This window comes from Lepidochelys kempii, chromosome 12 (assembly GCF_965140285.1).
Source record: "Lepidochelys kempii isolate rLepKem1 chromosome 12, rLepKem1.hap1, whole genome shotgun sequence".
In the NCBI taxonomy this organism is placed as follows: Eukaryota; Metazoa; Chordata; order Testudines; family Cheloniidae; genus Lepidochelys; species Lepidochelys kempii.
The window spans coordinates 19251942-19273022 of NC_136391.1; the positions used below are offsets into that span (position 1 = coordinate 19251942).

At 37.7% G+C, this 21081-nt stretch overlaps 1 protein-coding gene across 1 annotated transcript in view; it reads left to right on the forward strand.

Annotated features, from left to right (window-relative positions):
- Nucleotides 1-21081, forward strand: part of ITFG1 (integrin alpha FG-GAP repeat containing 1) — a 212439-nt gene that overhangs the window by 103701 nt on the left and 87657 nt on the right. The gene's annotated exons all lie outside the window — the stretch shown is intronic.

Consider the following 21081-nt stretch of genomic DNA (forward strand, 5'->3'; position numbering starts at 1 on the left):
GAGTTCACTGTCCATTATGACTTATGGAAAGCTCAGCTCATTTTCCAGTCTCCAAAGTTCAGCAGTCTGGTTTCTTTCTGCCATTTGTTTCTGTTAGTGCTGAGGTTTGATGTCTTTGTCCTTGTTGTGTATATTGAATCCATCTCACAACCCAGTAATTTCCCTTTCTTTCATCTTTTCTTTCTCTCCAAGACACTTACAGTTAGATTTAGATAAGGTGAATCTTCGCTGTCTTATTTTTCCCGTGTTTCCTTCCTTTCCATATTTTCTTTTACTCCCTTCTCTATTCCTCAGTCACTTTTGTCGTTTTTCTGTTTTCTTTCTCCTTTCAATCTCTGCCCCCATTTGTTCTTTAATCCCAAATATGGCTTCTTTCCTCTTTCCTTCGCCCCAACTCTCTTTCTCCATTTACTCTTCCCCCAAGGAGTGCTACAGGCATCATAATGGAGAAGTTACTTTTTCTGATGTCAGCACATAGCTCTTAGTCCCCATACTGGGGGAGTGGAGGTGAGTTTCCTACACAAAATTCATAGATTCATAGATATTTAGGTCAGAAGGGACCATTATGATCATCTAGTCTGACTTCCTGCACAATGCAGGCCACAGAATTTCACCCGCCACTCTTACAAAAAAAACCTCACACCTATATCTGTGCTATTGAAGTCCTTAAATCGTAGTTTAAAGACTTCAAGGAGCAGAGAATCCTCCAGCAAGTGACCCGTGCCCCATGCTACAGAGGAAGGCAAAAAACCTCCAGGGCCTGTTCCAATCTGCCCTGGAGAAAAATTCCTTCCCAACCCCAAATATGGCGATCAGCTAAACCCTGAGCATATGGGCAAGATTCATCAGCCTTCACCCAGCGCTACCTTTCCATTCAGGTAGTCAGTGTGCGCCTCCCCCGTAGGCAGCTACTTCACCCTCAAACAGTTGTTGACCCACTTAATTTTAATGCAGAAAACTATAAGTACATTTTATTGCGGTTGTCACACACTTCTCTGCTCAGTATCTCCAGTTCTTTGTCACAATAATGCTGTCCCAATATGATCCACACATAGTAGTATGAAGAGTAGGATTATTTAGAAGAGCCAATTTCTCTGGATTTTAATAGCCTGCACCAGCTGAAGAAATCAGAGCACACAGTACTCCAGAAGACATTATGCCCAGTCACTTATGTTCTAATGCAAATGTTGTACTTAGTACATATATACTTCTTGCATATATGTGCTTTAGGATTTAATAGTAAGATTTAATACATAAAACACCTCATTTTACCTAATTACTGTGTTATCACACAATAAAAAGGTTCGAGAGAAACAGGAAGCAAAATCAATTCCACACACTCAGTAGCTCTTTACAGCATATAAAGTAGGTTCAGGTATACAGCCAGAAAGAGACCCCCAAATGCTCCATTCACACAGACAACTCTGTTAGTTTCCATTATCCTCCTACAGTCCATCTCTTCAAGCTCTTCAAACAGGTGATACAAAATCCTTCTTTCCCAAACTGCTTTCCCAGTACATCCACTGTCATCATTTTCTAAAATATGTCTGTAATATCACACACACTCTGTTGCTTAGTTCTCTGTGCTATCATAGTACCAGAAAAGAAAAAAGCATCTCAAAGTCCCTGTAATACTTTCAAAAATCCCTACAATCCACATTTTAAAAGCTCCATAAACTCAGATTACTGAGATGGTCATGAAATCTAATCCATATTAAAAGGAATTTTTAAAATGCATGTGATTGAAGGTCTATCATGTAAAACTATATTTAGTATCCTGTCAGCCTGCTGTAAGGACCAGTAGGATACTAGTATTTGCAAGTAGTACAAATTTTAAAAATCCATCCATTTTATTGTCCTCCACATTCAAAAGTAGTACCCACCAATAGTAATTTCAAAGGCTGCTCAATTATAATAATAATTATAGGTGGATTTGGTAGTGTGGCTTCCTGACTCTTCCATTTTAAGACCTTGTTTTAAGTAGAGCTATGTGAATAATCATTTTTCTGCTTGCTGTCCTTACCAAAAGTTGCGGGGGGGCATGAGGCGGGTGGAGAGATTCATTTCTGATCAAACCAAATGTTTTGGTTCACCAAAACTGAAACATTTCATTTCTTTTTTTGAGATTTACCTTTTATTAAAAACAAAATGAAGTACATTTCAAAATGAAAAGTCATTTCATCTTAAAGTAAATGTTTAATTTCAAAAATGTCAAGAACACATTGCAAATTTTACTGAAACGGTTCAGTGAATTGGGCATGGATTTGCTTAATGTTTGCTTAATGATTTTAGACCCAAATCTATATCTTTTTTGGGAAAAAAAAGTTTCCCTGGAAAATTTTCGTTCAACTCTACTTTTCAATGGCTTATAACTTTGCTGACTTTAAAGCATTTGTATGTAAATTTTACATGCCATGCCAGGAAAATTCCATGTCTGCCTCAGGCTGACTTCCCCTACCCAGTTAAAATGGTTCAGCCATTTCTGGGAACATTAGTGAAAAGTACATTGTTTTATTTACCCATTTGGAAAGAAAAAAAAAAACCCTTCCAAAGAACTCTCATTGATGCCAATTGATCAGGATTATTATTACTTATTATGGTGCCCAAAAGCATGCTAGGTGCATTGCAAGACAAATTGAAAGAAAATATCCTTATTAGGAAGAGCTTATGGTCTAATTTTTGACATGATGCAAGGTAGGATAGGGTTAAACAGTGGGAAAGAATAAGGTTAGAGGATCAGGCCCTTAGACCATGACTCAAATAGTGCTGCTGCTCTTCCATTATATTAACTTATGTGTAATTACATTTTCAAGTACATTTTATAAGCATAGGGCAACTAAAATATTGTAAAGACATAATTTGCATGCAATATTTTCATATGGCTTGCTAGAATTAATTTTACCTTCATGCCATAGTGTAATATGCTGTAGCGTAATATAGCATTTGTTACTGTGTAATGCAAATCAGTAGGTGAAGTTAATTAAAATATAGCAACATATTTTTCCTGCAGAGGAAAGGTAATACTCATTTCCTTACCACAGATCCCCTGAGGCTCTGTTGAAAAGGCAGTATTGACATCCAATCTCCAGTGGCAACAGACTTGCAGGGAAGACATTTTCTCCCTTATTAGGCTTTTTATTTTCAGCGAAGATAAAAATGAATCTGAAATCTATGGAAAAAATACATTGGTTTTTATTTATTATGGACATTTTTATATCTTCTTAGTAACTGTATTTCTTTTGTATTGCAATATAATTAGGGCTGTCAAGTGATTAAACAAATTAATCACGATTAATTGCACTGTTAATAATAGAATATCATTTATTTAAATATTTTGGGATGTTTTCTACATTTTCAAATATATTGATTTCAGTTACGACACACAATACAAAGTGTGCAGTGCTCACTTTATATTTATTTTTGATTACAAGTATTTGCACTGTAAAAAACAAAAGGAATAATATTTTTCAATTCACCTAATAGAAATAATGCAACCTTTTTATCATGAAAGTCGAACTTACAAATGTAGAATTATGTACAAAAAAAACTGCATTCAAAAATAAAACCATGTAAAATTTTAGAGCCTGCAAATCCACTCAGTCCTACTTCTTGTTCAGCCAATCGCTCAGACAAAAAAGTTTGTTTACATTTCCAGGAGATAATGCTGCCCGTTTCTTGTTTACAATGTTACCTGAAAGTGAGAACAGGCGTTCTCATGGCACTGTTGTAGCCGGCATCGCAAGATATTTACGTTCCAGATGTGCTAAAGATCCATATGTCCCTTCATGCTTCAGCCACTATTCCAGGGGACATGCGTCCATCCCAATGATGGGTTCTGTTCGATAACAATCCAAAGCAGTGCAGACCAACGCATTTTCATTTTCATTATCTGAATCAGATGCCACCAGCACAAGGTTGATATTCTTTTTTGGTGGTTCGGGTTCTGTAGTTTCCTCATCAGAGTGTTGCTCTTTTAAGACTTCTGAAAACATGCTCCACACCTCATCACTCTCAGATTTTGGAAGGCACTTCAGATTCTTAAACCTTGGATCGACTGCTGTAGCTATCTTTAGAAATCTCACATTGGTACCTTTTTTGCGTTTTGTTAAATCTGCAGTGATGGTGTTGTTAAAATGAACATCATGTGCTGAGTCATCATCCGAGACTGCTATAACATGAAATATATGGCAGAATGCACGTAAAACAGAGCAGGGGACATACAATTCTCCCCCCAAGGAGTTCAGTCACAGATTTAATTAACACATTTTTTTAATGAGCGTCATCAGCATGGAAGCAAGTCCTCTGGAATGGTGGCTAAAGCATGAAGGGGCATACAAATGTTTATTATATCTGGCACGTAAATACCTTGCAATGCAGCTACAAAAATGCCATGCAAATGCCTGTTCTGACTTTCTGGTGACATTGTAAATAAGAAGAAATGTAAATGTAAACAAACTTATTTGTCTTAGCAATTGGCTGAACAAGAAGTAGGACTGAGTGGACTTGTAGGCTCTGAAGTTTTACATTGTTTTATGAGTACAGTTATATAACAAAAAAGAAATCTACAGCACTTTCACGACAAAGAGGTTGCACTATAGTACTTGTATGAGGTGAACTGAAAAATACTATTTCTTTTGTTTATCATTTTTACAGTGCAAATATTTATAATAAAAAATAATATACTCTTTGATTTCAGTTACAACACAGAATACAATATACATGATGTAGGAAAACATCCAAAATATGTAATAAATTTCAGTTGGTATTCTGTTGTTTAATAGTGCAATTAAAACTGCGATTAATCACAATTAATTTTTTTAAGCACGATTAATTTTTTTTAGTTATAGATATAATTAATATAATGTAATTAATCAGAGGTTGTTCTTTGAAGGCACCCCTAATGTTGAGCAGCCCTTGAAAAGCTATCTCTATTGTGGTGCACAAGAGATCTCACACGAGGGTAATGTCATCACCCTAGACTGTGTAAAGGAGCACCTCTCCCAAATACCTCAGTTCCTTTGCTGCAGCTGCACAACATAAACTGAACTCTCCTTCATGTCCTTATGCTAGAACTTCCCTTTCTCTAGCTTAATGATTTCTTGTAAATATAATAGTGTCTGATAGTTTAGTGTAGATAGTCATCCTTCCTTCCACAATACTGAAAGGTAAACTGTCAGTCTGGAAGGAGGTTACTAGTGAAGTTCTTCAGGAATCGGTCTTGGGACCAATTTATTTAACATTTTTATTACTGACCTTGACACAAAAAATAGGAGTGTTCTAATGAAATTTGTGGATGACACAAAGATAGGAGGTATTGCCAATGCAGAGGAGGACCAGAACATCATTCAAAAAGACTTGGATGACCTTGAAAACTGGAGTAATATAAATCGAATGAAATTTAATAGTTCAGAGCGCAAGGTCATGCAGTTAGGGACTAACAGCAAGAATTTTTGCCATAAGCTGGGGACATATCGTTTGGAAATGAAAGAGGATGAGAAAAACCTGGGTGTACTGGTTGATCACAGGATGACTGAGCCGCCAGTGTGATGCAGCCAAAGAAAAAGGCTAATGCAGTCCTAGGATGTATCAGGCGATGTATTTCCATTAGAGCCAGGTAAGTGTTGTTACTATTATACCAGGCACTAGTGAGACCTCATCTGGAATACTATGTGCAATTCTGGTTTCCCATGTTTAAGAAAGATGAATTCAGACTGGAACGGGAGCAGGGAAGGGCTACTAGAAAGGTCAGAGGAATGGAAAGCCTACCTTAGGAGAGGAGACCCCAAGAGCTTGGCTTGTTTAGCCAGTCCAAAAGAAGGTTAAGGGGAGATATGATTGCTCTCTGTAAATACATCGGAGGAATAAATACCAAGGAGGGAGAGGAGTTATTTAAGTTAAGCGCCAGTGCGGACACAAGAGCAAATGGATATAAACTGGACATCAATAAATTTAGGCTTGAAATTAGACAAAGGTTTCGTACCATCAGAGGAGTGAAGTTCTGGACCAGCCTTCCCAGGGGAGTAGTGGGGGCAAAAATCCTAACTGGCTTCAAGACTGAGCTTGATATGTTTATGGAGGGGATGGTATGATGAGACTTCCTACAATATGATCTGCAACTGCTAGCAGCAAGTATCTCCACTGGCTGGTGATGGGATACCAGATGGGGACCACTCTGAGTTACTACAGAGAATTCTTTCCCAGGTCTCTGGCTAATGGGTCTTGCTCACTTGCTCAGGGTCTAACTGATTTGCCATATTTGAGGTTGGGAAAGAATTTTTCCCCAGGTCAGATTGGGGGAGACCCTGTGGGTTTTTCGCCTTCCTCCGCAGCATGGGGCACGTGTCACTTGCAGGTTTAAACTGGAGTAAATGATGGATTCTCTGTAGTCTTTAAATTATGAAGTCTTTAAATTATGATTTCAGAACTTCAGTAACTCAGCCAGAGGTTAGGGGTCTATTACAGGAGTGGGTGGGTGAGGCTCTGTGATCTGCAATGTGCAGGAAGTCAGACTAGATGATCATGATGGTCCCTTCTGACCGTCAAGTCTGTGAATCTATAAACCTTTGGCCCTGAGACCTGGACCATATTGGGCAGTCAGCCTTGTAAGGGCTTGAAGAGTTGGTACTCCTGTCCAGCAGTCATACTATAGACCAGTGCCCACATATGGTGCCTCTGACCTCTGGGCAAAACCCACTCAGTAACTCTGTGTACAGTTTGCTGAACCGTCATTCCCCACACTAGAAAGGAGAGAAACTTCAGGCTTACCTGGCTTCTCAGTGCCAATAGCCTGATACTCCATGCCTGTCAGGAGTACTAAGACCAGCGTCTGTGCTAAGAGTTTCTAACACAGGACTCAAGACACACTGCCTCTTCAGCCTCCATGCTGTGTTTTACCATAGGCCTTAGACCAGCATCTGCTTAGCCCGCTACTGTGAGCGAATCCCTCACTTAACACAGCCTGACACAGCTAAGTTAAAAGCAGTCTTAAAGATCAAACCAACACTGCCTATTAAAGCCTCCTCAATAGCCTTTATGACAACCTCAGGAAGCACCCCCTTGGTGCCTATTCCTCATTTGGCACTGTTGTCATTGCCATACCAATTGCCTGGTACCAATACCTCTCTGGTTGCATCAATTTTAGGTGCAGACACCCGTCATATCTCCCAACAAGCTGGACATGAGCTGAAAGAAAAGAGAAAGTGCTGCCTTTCTCATCCTTCACCAAGTTCCTTGTGGTTGCTGCACTCCTCAGATGTGAAGGAATCTTTGTCTACCCCTACATTGTTTAGTGGCTCTTAAGCGCCGTCTCTCAGCAGGACCTCACCTCTGTGATCCAATACACGTGCAACCTCTTTTAGTATTTGGGACTGGTAATCAACTGGCAGAAATCCTCCTTTCATCCCACACAAAGAATCACCTTCATTGGAGCAGCCCTAGATTCAAACCAGAGCTTTTTCATCCAAAAGAGAAAGTTTTTGTTGTTTTTTTCCCCAAAATAAGAAATTTTCCAATAACTTTCTGGAAACAATTTGTAGAGCTAACACAATTTTTCCTAAGACTAGTAGGCCTGATGGCCTCATCAACCTATGTCACTCCCTTTGCTCATCTGAACATGAGACCTCTGAAGCATTAGGTTACAGGTCTCTCCCTACACACTGGATAGTCATAGCCCTTTGCCAAGACTTCTAAGTACACAGCCTACAGAACACCTAGGAATCCAATCTCCATATCAACATACTAGGTCTAGAGGCAGTTTGGTGGGGCCTCATAGCCTTTCATCTATCTCTGCAGCATCGTTTAATATAGGTGCTTACAGACGACACTATGCATCCAAAATCAAATCCACCCATTAAGTCGTCATCTTCCAAGGGAGGAAAACATGAAAGTAAAATTGCTCAGCTGTGGTCTCAGGAGCAACATAAGTGGTCCCTCAAACCAGCAGTTGCCAGTGAACTATTTTATAGTTGGGGCTAACCCTGTAATAGACCTCTTCATATCTGAACAAAACACCAAATACCAAGTGTGCTGCACAAGAATACCAAAAGATCTTTGGTGGATTTCTGCTGGACCAGAGCTAACATCTTATATATACCTTCCCTCCCGTTCCCCTCATACTCAGGGTCATAAGGAAGATTAGGTTGGATGGAGCAAACACTTTACTAATAGCCCCAATATGGCGGTGTCAGCACAGTATCCAGATCTCTAATAGCTGATGAGTGAATCAGTGTGTATGCTGCCTTTGTCTCCAGACTTCGTCTCAGTGGAAAGGAAGGATTCTGCGTCCCAACCCAAGAGGCTCTCCATCTTGCAGCCTAAAGGACGATTTGCTCACTTATGTAGATAGTTTCTGCTTTGGAGGGTTTAAGCCTTCCTCTTACAAATCAGGAAGGCGTCCACCCTAAAATATTGTAAACAAAAATATAAACTATTTACTATCTAGGCAAGTGGTAAAGGGCTCACTCTGTCTTGAGCTGTGGTCTCTACAGTCCTAGAGTAGCTTGTACACCTTAAGACTCAGGACTTAGCCTTTATGAAGGTTTATATGTCAAAAATATTTGCTCATCACAATTATGTTAAGGGCAAATCTATCTTCTCTCACCCTGGTGATGCAGCAGGAGAGTGGTGGAAGGGAGGTATATAAACTCTAGGATGATCAAGACCTTATTCCCTGTGGACTAGGAAAAGGTTACTTACAAGGTAATTGGAGCACCTGGAGCCAATTAAGGCCCCACCCAAGACCTAATAAAAAAAATTTTGCCTGGAAAAGACTCAAGCTCTTTAGAAAAAGTAATGGATCATTTTTTAGCATATGAGGAGAGATACGAGAGAACACATTACAAGAAACTTTCATACTGTGTTGGAAGAATGTTTCGGACATTGCTACATCTTAGCTAAACAACCAGTATCTCATGGCTTCACGACCCACTGCACGAGAGCCATCACACCATCCGTGGCATCAATGGCCGGTTCCCATATCAGAGAGATATAAAGCAGCAACTTGAGTTCCGTGCACACTTTTACCAGATATTACTCCTTGAATTTAGCACTGTGCTACAACACCCTGTTTGGGAGAGTGGTGTTGTGTACCTGGTGGAGCACTGCTTGCGAATCTCCTACAAGCAGAAATGCACAGAGACCGTCAAAGAACAGAGAGTACTTATCAGTAACTGTTCCTCTTCAAGAATAGCATCTGTGCATATATGCTACCTGCCCATCTTTCCCTCTGCCTCAGAGTTATGTATAAATTATCAGGACTCTGTGGTTAGAGAAGAGAAACCAAGGTGGTTGGGAGCACACTTCCTCATATATGTCAGGACAGTGTTGCCGTCATATGAAATCTCCTCTGCACTTCCCAAGCAAGAGTGTTTTTTAAACCAGTTCCGCAGCTTGACACCAGGGCATATAATCTCACAAATGTGAATGCACAGAGGCAACTCTCAGCTACTGGTAAGTAACTTGTTTTTACTCATATTAACTAATAAGGTTAGTTTTCTGTAATACTCATTGTTTGAGGGAGTGATGGACATCTTTTTTTTTTTTTTTTTTTTAGTAAAATGACAGTTTCCCCTGAATAGTTGAGAAAAAAAGTCTTTCAGAGATCAAAAAGAATCTTTACCACCATTAATTGTTCTGAGAAAATCTTTACACCTGCTTAAATGTAAATGAGTAACCTTTAATCCACGTTTTCTGTGTGAATCGATGAAATCCTGCGTATTTAACTTATTAACATATAAAATGCTTCTTTAATGGATAGAGGCCCTTAGCAAGCAAACCAATTTATATTTGCAATTCACTGAAGTCTGTTCAGTCTTTAATCAATCTCCTGAGGCAATTATTTTTTCCTTTGAAGTTGCTACCTGGAATGGAATTTCGCCATCCAGTTGTTTCCCCTGAAAAATGGTTATTGAATCAGTCTGTAATATACAATTTATAATTAAATGTAATAAAATCATTATTGAATACTAAGCATTTTGCTTTGCAGCTCTAACAGAAATTGAGAATAAATATCTTAGTTATAAATGAACTATTCCTTGAAAAATGGTTTGTAAGATACTAGGGTTTTATTGTTTTAAATATCTTCATTGTATTATTGCTTGTGTACACATAGTTCATCCTTCTTAGTTCTAAAGGTGTATTTTACATATAAAGAGAAATATTAATTAGTCTAATGAGTTTCCTGCAGCGTGAGTCAATAGTAAATCATTGTACAGTGCCAACATTTCAGTATCACAGTGGAGCACACACAGGTCAAAACTTCTTTTAAAAGAACTGTTATGAACAATCTTATATTCCCTATAGTAGCATTCTGGCACTTCCTCTCCTTTTGGGATCCAAGTCATGTCCCATGCCATCTGTCAGAGGGGCCTCAGCCCACAAATGTATGTGTAGTGAAGTGGACTACATACTCTAATCAGGATTTAATATCAAGTTGCTGTTGTTTTTTAAAGGCTCAGTTGTATAATATGGCAGAGTTGCTCACAGAATGGTCAAATACTCCATTATAATGTAAAGCACTGACAAGTCTCCTTTTGAAACAAATGGGAAACTCACAGGCTCCCACTCCTGTCTTGCCAATCAGTGCTACTTTTCCGTTACCCACATTGTACCACACAAGAAGGAAGCCTTTTTCTTTCAAATGTCATTTGAAACAAAATCATAAAATATGGAAGAATGATTAAACTTAAATTATTTTTTTAAATTTTTATATTTATCCAATCCTGCTGTACTGAAGAGAAATGTTTTATTTCCGATAGCTCAGAAAAGTTAGGCTGTAAAGGAAGAACACTTATGAATTAGAGCCCTAAATAAATGTAATAGAAAGAATTCCAGTTAAATTATCTCTTTTAGTGTGGCAGTTACCTAATTTGTCATTGGCTTGTACTGCTTGTTTTTCATAGAGTACCTTTAAAAAGTCAATGGTTGTAATGGAAAATGCAACACTGGTTCTTCAAACATTTGTTTAATTTTTCTGAACATATTTCCAAAATGTCAATGCCATGTTTCTGAAATTTCATTGCACCTATTTTAAGATTTTGAGTCAATACAAAATCATTCTGTTGGGGAGTTCTATTCAAGTGTTATATCTGCTACAGATCCATAAATGCTATATATGTTCCTTCCTTTAGTGTTACTTACCTTAATCTAATTTTTTATCCATACATATTACAAACCACAGTATTATTGTTACTCTGGCCACATCCAGTGTTTGAACCTATATTATCCTTGGGCATCAACATGTGTAGGCTGAAACACAGGTAATGAATGGTGTGCCATGCTAGCATTAGACCTTGTAGCAGGCTGTCAAGAATAGATCTCCTCCCTAAGAGGAAATGGTGCTTTAAATTTAAAATCTTGCTATCTCTTTATCCCATAGTTCCCATTGTGTGACACTCAGGGTCCAGCTCTGCATTAGGGCTCAGTGATGCTGTACTGTCTCTTCTACTCTCTTCACATAGGCTTTCTATGTAGAAAGACAAGACATGAGTAAAGGGAAAACATATCAATAAAAACATTGTTCCAGGCAGACCTTTCTGCATGTGAGCATTTTGCCTTCCAAAGCTTAAATAAAATGTTAAGCAAATTAAATTTTTAAAAATTTAATCTCATAAACGGTACACATTTTGTGTAGGATAGAGGTGGCTTAATTGTTATCAAACCATTCTAGAGATAAAGGGCCTATAACTCCTGACACTGCATCTGTATTGCTTCTAAACAAAAGACTGGTGGTCCAGAATACACAACACAACATGGATTGAGTTTCTTCTTCTTAGTTTATTACTTTGTGGATTATACAGATTTTAGTAAGCCATAGCAAATTCTGGACAGCCACTAGCACCTGAATGCTAGTGCAAGTGGTGGGTCACTTGGGAACTCTGTTTACATAGTTCATAACTTCTTCCCTCAGGACAGCATAAAAGTATTACCATGTGTAAATCTGGATGTTGGTCTCTCCAGACAAACAAATCATTCCGTTAAGTAACGTTACATAGGAATTGTTACAACAAAGGCATATATCTACTACCACTTTCAGTGTAACTGAAGGGAGAGCAGTGTTAATCAAATATTTTTTATGAAATGATACTGTAAGAAGGTAGATATTTTGATAAATGTGTAGCATTTGATTATTTTAAACCATATTATTTGATTACAATTTAGTCACCCCAGGAATTGCTGAAAATAATTTTATTTGCTTCTGAGGGTGGGTTTGTTTGTCTCCTGCTTACATGGGTCCATGCACTTAGGTCACTGGTTGGTTATATCTCACCTGTGATATATTTCAACAGACTTTTTTTTTCTTGAGGGGGGTGGGGCAGCAGCACCACCCTCCAGGGCCAGCCGCACCGGCCGCAGGTTGGGCGGTTCCTGGGGCCAGCTGCACTGGGACAGCGGCAGATGTGTCTGGCTGCAGGGCCACCCAAGCAGCTGGCTGTGGAGCTGCTCCAGCAGCAGCCGTTGTGGCTGTCACCGGGGCCACCTGAGCCCTGGCCTCTGAGCCAGCTGTTTGTATGGCCCTGGGGTCAGCCACACTGGCCACTGCGAAAGTCATGGAGGTCGCAGAAAGTCACAGAAATCCGTGGCTTCCGCAACCTCAATGACAGACACGGAAGCCTAACTATAGGGTGTTCGAGGATTACATTAATAGGGAGCTGATCAATTTCCCAGTCACTCTTACATTTATAATGTTATCATTAGAGAGTTCCTGTTAAATTAATCTGTCCCCACTGTGTAAAAATAAATTTACAAATAAAAATGTCTCTTGTTCTACATGTGTGCCTCCACAAAGCCAGAGGACTTGCAGTTAGGAATTATTAAGGAGTAAGAATGTAAATAATATAGCCTGTGAGGAAGAGAGATTATTCTGTGCTCAAAATTCTTAATTTAAAGATGCAGATAATAGTGCCTTTTTAATCCTTCGGGCAACTTGGTGTCACATCTCAAGAGGCAAAATTCATCCCCAGTTAAAAAAAAAATTAACATCCATGGATATCGGTGGAAATTTACCCAGCGGTTCATCTTTTGGATTTCTAGAGAAGCGGGGGTGGGGAGGTTTCAGAGGAAGGTGACAAAAATTGCTAGGGATGTGGAAAAACTTTTGTATCATGAGAGATTGAAAAAAATGGGACTGTTTATGTTAGAATGGAGTTCAATAAAAGGAACTTAATATAGGTATTAAAAATGGAAGGATATTAAGAAAGTAGATCAAGAGCTTCTGATCTCTCTGATCCTAACATAAGAACAAGGGATCAGTCAATGAAATTGCTTGGCAGCAAATTCAGAACTGATAAAGGAAGCATTGTTTTCACATTGCATAATTCAACTGTGGAAATCATTGCTGTAGGATGTCATTGGGCCAAGAATTAGGCCGGATTCAACTTGGGATTGGACATTTATATGGATAACAAGACTATCCAGAGACATTATAGTTTTGGGGGGGCAGATATAAAACCTCATGCTTCAGGACTTAAACCAATCTCTAACTGTTATTAGGACTTAGAATGAGACTTCCATTGGCAGCTGATTACTCCACATCTGTCTGCTGGAGGGACTTCTTGCAACCTTCTCTGAAGCTTGGAGATGGGATGCTGGACTAGATTGACCAGTATGGCAATTGCTCTTTCTATGAATGAAAAAATAAATGTACCAACAAAAGAAACTTCCTTCTTCTGAGAGGCAGGAAGTGTCTTATGCTATTTCAAACAATTCAATACTTAAGCAGTCATTAAAGGTAGACTTTGCTGGATCTTTTAATAGGGATGTACTTCATATCAGAGAGAATGTAAGAACAAAGATACAGGGCAAGGATAAGTAGCGTCAGAAATTAGTTTTGTGACATTCGAATTTCAGTTTAGAAGTAACCCTCTTGCTAGTATTGAAAATCCTGAACAGTAACTCTGTCCCAGAATCCTCCCCTTCCTCAACCATCAGGTGTCCGTTGCACAGGGAGTGGGGATTGTGCTTACACGTTACTTCCCTAAGTTTATTCCGCAAAACTTTCATGATCTGCAAGGGACAAGTAGCCCACTACCTACACCACCATTTTACTATTTATTTTCAGAGTGCTTCCTCTTTCAGTTGCTCTTACTCAAGCCCAAAATTGAGTCAAGCATTTTAAGGAAAGAAGGTGTAATTTGAATTAGTTTGCCTTTAAGAGTTTCACAAGAACCTGCAAATCTCAAGGAACTGGAATCTATGCAAATCAAACCCATTAAACAATTAGAAATCTTGTAGAGTTCTAGTCTATAATTTATTTCACTGTTACGATTATGATGGCACAAATGGACAAAGGAAAAGAAAATTACACTGTTTTAAAGGAATGGAGAGTAAATAGTTAACTTCTTTAATTTTTTAATTTATTTTTAAGATAAAAATTAAAAAGTGGTACTTTTAGAACTTTCTTTTGGTGGAGAAGAAGGATAGGAGGGAGCTTGGGGAAAAAACAAACATGATCTTGTGCTGCAGAAAAAAAAAAGAATGGAGGAGAATGTCAGGGGAAGAAGGAAGGAAAGGATGAGAGAGGAAAAACCAGGAAGAGTGAACACAGAAAAGGAAATGGGAAATTTTCAAATCTATAGAGGTAATGGGAGCAAAGAGAGGTGAAAGAGACACAGTTTACTAGTGGAAGTGAGGGAAGAAGGCTTTCAAATATGCCCCTCTTCACCAAGAATTGGAAGTACCTTAAACATGTTGAAGGTTGCTCCAAATTTCAGTTTTTGTATACGTTCCCTCCCCTGAAGAGCAGCCTGGATGGTTTAATAAGTCTTTAATTCTGAGTAATGAAGCAACTGTAAGGCAGCTGTGCTACAGAGATCCCATCCTCTACATTCTGTTTCCCACCTGCTCTGCCCTCATCTAATTTACATTAGAATTATTTTTAGACTATGTGAAGTGGCATAATTTGTGATAAGTTATTTGCCTCTCTGCTTTTGTTTTTGTTGTGCTATTCTACATGGCTTTTACAAAAGTACTTACATGAAAAGTGATTGAAGAAAAGGAAGAAGAACTAAAAGTTAGGAAGATGGAAGAGCAGTAAGACCTTCTTAACACTAGGAAGGTTTTCCTGATATGTATAGTTACACTGGAATACCAGCAAAACCTCTAGTGTGAATACAGTTACAGTGGTATGAATGTTCCCCAAACTGTCATAAGTTTGCATCTGTGCATCTACAGTAAGGTTTTTATCAGCATAACAATGTCAATAAAAAAAATTACAACCCTAACCGATTTAGCTATGCTAGTAAAACTTTCAAGTGTAGGCCAGGCCTAAGAAAATTAACCACATTGCTTTCTCATTTTGAAATTGCTCTTTGGCTGATGTGGCCGTCTCCTAAATTGTATTTCTAGCCTTCTTCCACATATTCCTGCCCTGCCAATGAACCGAAGTCTCAACTGCAGTGTCCCAGTGAGCTAGTCTTGTGCTTCTCTTGATTACAGATTACTTGTGGTGTCAAATGATGTTGATTCTGTGATACGGATTAGTGTTGTCTTGGAGCTCTATTAGGTTACCAACCCTTTTTCATTCGTACCCTAATTTAGGTTAAAAACATATCAATGAATGCACTATGCTCAGAACATAACAAAGATAGGTTATGTGGGCAAATGAAAACTTTCTACATTAATTATCATACACTGCATGATATAGGATAGAACAACAACACCCAGCCTACCTCCCTCAGAATATTTTCTTTCTCTCATGCCCCACTTTACACAAAACTAATTTTGTTCTTTATTTCATTACTATAAACTGCAAAATAATAAGTTCTTAAATTTGGTAATTCATCTGAGTCGGACATAATACTGAATGTCGATGATATTAATAAGAACCAAGATGAAAGTTAGATGAGAGGAGATAAACAATCAGAAGTCAGCATATAATGCAGTTTTGTTTGCTATTACAAGATGTCTAGACATGATCTTATGACATGTGTTCAGGGTTTTCTAACTAAGACAAATGAGTAGGCATCCCTGCATTCTGCATTATTGCATTTGCAAACCAGTTCTTCAGAATACTTAAGAAACTGGCTGAAGAGATCTCTGAGTCATTAGCATTTTCGAGAATTTGTGGATGACAGGAGAGAATCACAGAGGACCTGAAAAGGGCTAATATAGTACTTATCTATAAAAAAGGCAAATAAGGACAATCCAGGGAATTATAGCTCAATCTTAACTTCGGGAACGGGAAAGATAATGGAGCACATAATCAATTGATCACTTTGTAAACATCCAAAGATAATAAAGTAATAAGTAACCGTTGACAGAGATTTGTCAAGAAAAAATCATGTCAAACCAATCTAATACCCTTCTTTGACAGTGTAACCAGCCTTCTGGATAGGGGAGAAGCAGTAGATATATCTTGACTTTAGTAAGACTTTTGATACTGTCTCTCATGACTTTATCATAAACAAACTAGAGAAATGAAGCCGAGATGAACCTAGTATAAGTTGGGTACACAACTGGTTGGAAAAACATACTCTGTAGTTATCAATTGTTCAGTCAAGCTGGAAGGGGGCACATCGAATGAGATCCCACTGGGATCTGTCCTAAGTCCAATTCTGTTCAATATCTTCATAAATTATAGGGATAATGGCATAGGGAATACACTTATAAAGTTTGTGGATGATACCAAACTGGGAGGGATTGCAAGCACTTTGGAAGACAGGATTAGAACTCAAAATTATCTTGACAAACTGGAGAAATGGTCTGAAATAAATAGGATGAAATTCAATGAGAATAAATACAAAATACTAAACTTGGGAAGGAATAGTCCACTGCACGAATGCAAAATGGGAAATGACTGCCTAGGAGGGAGCACTGCAGAAAAGGATCTAGGGGTTATAGTGGATCAAAAACTAAATAGTCATCAATACAATACTGTTGGAAAAAGAAAGCATCATTCTGGGATGTATTGTATTATAAGCAAGACCCAAGAATGGTTTCAGAGTAGCAGCCGTGTTAGTCTGTATTCGCAAAAAGAAAAGGAGTACTTGTGGCACCTTAGAGACTAACCAATTTATTTCAGCATAAGCTTTCGTGAGCTACAGCTCACTTCATCAGAAAAGTCATCTGATGAAGTGAGCTGTAGCTCACGAAAGCTTATGCTCAAATAAATTGGTTAGTCTCTAAGGTGCCACAAGTACTCCTTTTCTTTTTGCAAAGATCCAAGAAGTAATTCTTCCGCTCTACTCTTCTAAAGGAGGAATAATCAAAATCTGGTTTAGGTGTATGATATGTGTTTGATCTCTGACCTGTAACAAATACTGAAGACAATAGAAGCATTTTTAAAAAGTTCTGCTAATTTTAATACATATGTTCAGAAAGCAGGAAGTTCAAAATTGCTGTTGTATCTTTAGGAGCTTGCCTTTCACTACTCTAATTGTTAGCTGATCATTTGTGATTTAGTTACCAATCTGAGATAACCCATATTGTGTAGAATCAAATTTTTAGGGGATGTCAATTTTTCTTTCTAGTGTACACACTTTGTAAGCATCTAACTTATCATATGTGATACTAGGAGTAATAGATCAACACTAATCAGCTCTAATTATCTGAATGAATTTCTGCAGAACCCTGATTTTTAAATTGCTAAGCTTGCTAGATAAAAAGTGTTGCCTTGTTTTCTCATACTATTTGAAGAAATATGATCTCATAATTAAAAAGTCTAAGACTGAGAGTCAAGAGATCTGTTCCTGTCTCTGTCATATTTTCATGAGATAATTATTATTCCAGTTGTGGCCATTATTTTAAAATACAGTATTGGGAAAAAAATAGGGAGATGAAAATCTGTGGACATGTTTTGAATAAATGTCGCCCTCAGTATTTTTAGTTCCAACAGTTTGGGGTTTTCAGATACAGATGGATAGAACATGGGAAGTTATGGGAAGTTGCTCTATAGCTATCATTGTTTTCAGTGGAGCTGATGTATTTACTCTGTGGTTGTCATAAAGTACTATGTAGCGTTTTATGATGACTTACTAAATAATTTTTCAATCAGGTTATGATTGTAAAGATACTATTGTAAATATTTGGGGGGAAATGGCATAGCCATGATCTGAGAATTTTCTTAAATTTCATTGTCCCAAAGATAGTCTGGACCTCAAATTGGGTTGGTCTAATATTTTTGATTAATGTAGGATGTTTGTGTGGATGAGCTGTCACTTCCCCAAGGACAAACTGCTGATTTCACTTGTACTCAAACATACTGGTTGCATTCAGTAAATTGCGTCTTCAGCCAGTGGCTGAAAATGAAAACTTGACCTCCCACCTTAAAAATAACAATTGTTGCTCACAATTACTTTAGAGAGAATACATACATAATTAACTATGCTCATTTGTCCCAAAATGGCATAAATATATCGCCAGTGCCAGTGGGGGAATTTAGTGAAGTGACTGGCCAAGTGACCAACTCACTTTCTTTTGCTATTAAGTAATTTTTACAGAGAAATTGAGGGAGAATGCCAGTTTCATTTGCATTTCCAGTTGGATACAATACTTGACTGCTTCCAAGATTTAGAAGCGCAAATTAATAAGATCAACAGTTGGCATTGTTTTAATTTTACTTGTCCAGGTTGGAGTTTTGACTATTCCAGGCTGCTGGAGAATAGGGTTTTCCTAATGTGAATAGGATTGGTGAAAATGCTTGCTTGCTTTAGAAACATCTTAAACCAGGATGACTTCCATGGCAAACAGTGACTGGGATGACAGAATTATATAGATTGGCAAATGTTATCAATTATGGAGATATTGTGGATAAGACATAAGACTGGAAATTAAGAAAGCTGGATTCTGTTTCCTAATCTGCCATGGACTCTGTCTCTGAATTTGGTTCTCTGTTTCCCCATTTGTCAGATGTATATGTATTACCTGCCTCATAGGCTCAGATATGTGAGGCAAGTCAATTTTACATAGTCTGATTGTCAGGGTAAAGTTTTTTAAAGCTTTCTGATATCCTCATATGATAGGCACTGTACTGTAGAAGTACACACCTTGCTGGTTGCCTAACCACAGTATCAAGCACAGCAAGCTGCATAAGAAATGTACCTCAGTAGAACTCTTCTTTTTGTCCACACAGACATACACACAGAGTCTTCTACATAGTCTAACATTTTGGAAAAGAAGATGCTTTTGATATTGCTTCATGTATTTATCTTTTACATCCACCCTGTTTTTATGATCAACTGGTTGTTTCAAGAAATAAAAATTTGAAAACATTGTTTTGCTGCAGACAAAATCAAAGTTGATTTTCTTATGTCAAGTTAAAATTTCTACATATTGCATCTTTGGTCAACAGAGTCTTTGTAGGAAGAATGCATGCAATTTTTTTTTTTTAAGGGTATCATCATGTTGGGTGCAGTAACTGCTTCTGTAAATGCTGTAGTTCTGCAAATAAAAGAACACCTATAATATATACAAATGAAATCTTTCTTGGTCACGTCCAGTGTGTCCCTTTACCCTATTATTTTAGTGCTGCGTTTCCTGTCCTAGCAGGATATTGCAAATCTTTTGCTATGTGAAATCATGATCTGATGAAGCTACGTCAGAAGTACTGGTTCTGACCTTTTAAAATTATTCAGTATTTTTTCAATTTATAGTTTAGAAGTCCAAGTATTAGATTTGAAATACCTCCACTTCCTGGTCCTGATTCAGCAAAGTCTATCTTTATTAACCAAATAACTTAAGCATGTGCCTAACTTTAAGAATATGCTTAAGTGCTTGGCTAAAGAAGGGCTTCTGGAACCACTGTCTGAAAGAATCAGTTGAGCCCTTTTATCCGTCTGATGTAAATACATTAAATTCTATACAGTGCACTGTATGCGGTTGGTTCGTCTTAAAAGGCTGAGTGCCGTCAGCTTTTACATGAATGTTGGAGACACCACCGAACTATTTCCAACACTATCAGTTGGCTTTGGTAGCCTCCCATCCTATCTTTGTTTGTTTTTGTTTCCAGCCTGGTATTCTTAGAGGTGGCTGCATTTCAGTAGTGTTCTATAAAACACTTAGGTCAGAAAGATACTATATAAATATAAAATGCTATTTTATGTAGCCACGCAAGCAAAGTATATTCAGTTTGATATGAAAAGTGGTAAATCAAAGAGTCGAATAGATTTTTAAATTTTGGATTATAGTTTGCTTTTCAAGAAGTGAGTAAACACTGATACTGACAGGGAAAAAGAAGTTCTTAAAATATCTTGGGTAAAATCCTGGCCTCCTTAAAGTCAATGGCAAAAATCCCATTGACATATGTGGGGTCAAGATTTCACCCTTGAAGTGAAAGGAGATACAGGAGTATATTAAGTTTTGTGTATGTCCCTTTAACATTAATTTGAGTTAACATGTAAATCAGAAGACCTCTATAATATATTGTGTAGACCTTTTCCCTGTAATATTTTGATAGGAAAAGTCAATGAAATTTCCAACTACTATAATGGGTTTAATAGTGCTTTTTTTTTTTTTATTCAGTGTATAAATTGTGGGGAGTTTCTGTGGCTAAAAAAGGTGTTAGGCTTTGATTAGTGGATTTACTTCTTGGACACATTCATCCTGAATGTGTCAATCTATGCTCTTTGGCTATATGCTCTGATCTCTTAATGTGTAGTATAAGTATCATTCTTTCAAATATAATGTGTGCTTCTTGATGCTGTAATTGCCACATCAGAACAGCTCTTAAGAAAATAAATGAAGGACAAGGTCATGAAACACCATAATCAAAAAAGAATGTGAAATAAAGGAAAACATTAACTGCAGGAACCAAGACAAACAACTAGTATTATTCTTATTTGTATGGGGTATTACAGTTGTGCTAAGACAATTTTAGTCCTTTTATTAATTCAGACCATATTTTCAGTGCTAACTGAAAATTTTAAGAAAGTATGTTACTTTTCAGGGAAAGAAATTGTTCTGACTTTTAAGATATAATTGAACACAGCTGCTTAATTAAAGATAATTTCAGAGTTGTCAACCTATTTAAAATGCAGGAAGTGAAGAAAAAAGATTCAGGAAGGCAATAATAGCTAGAATGCAGATGTGAGCTATGCTTCAAACAAAAATCAATTTAAAAACAGGATGAAATAACCAAACCAGTAATTA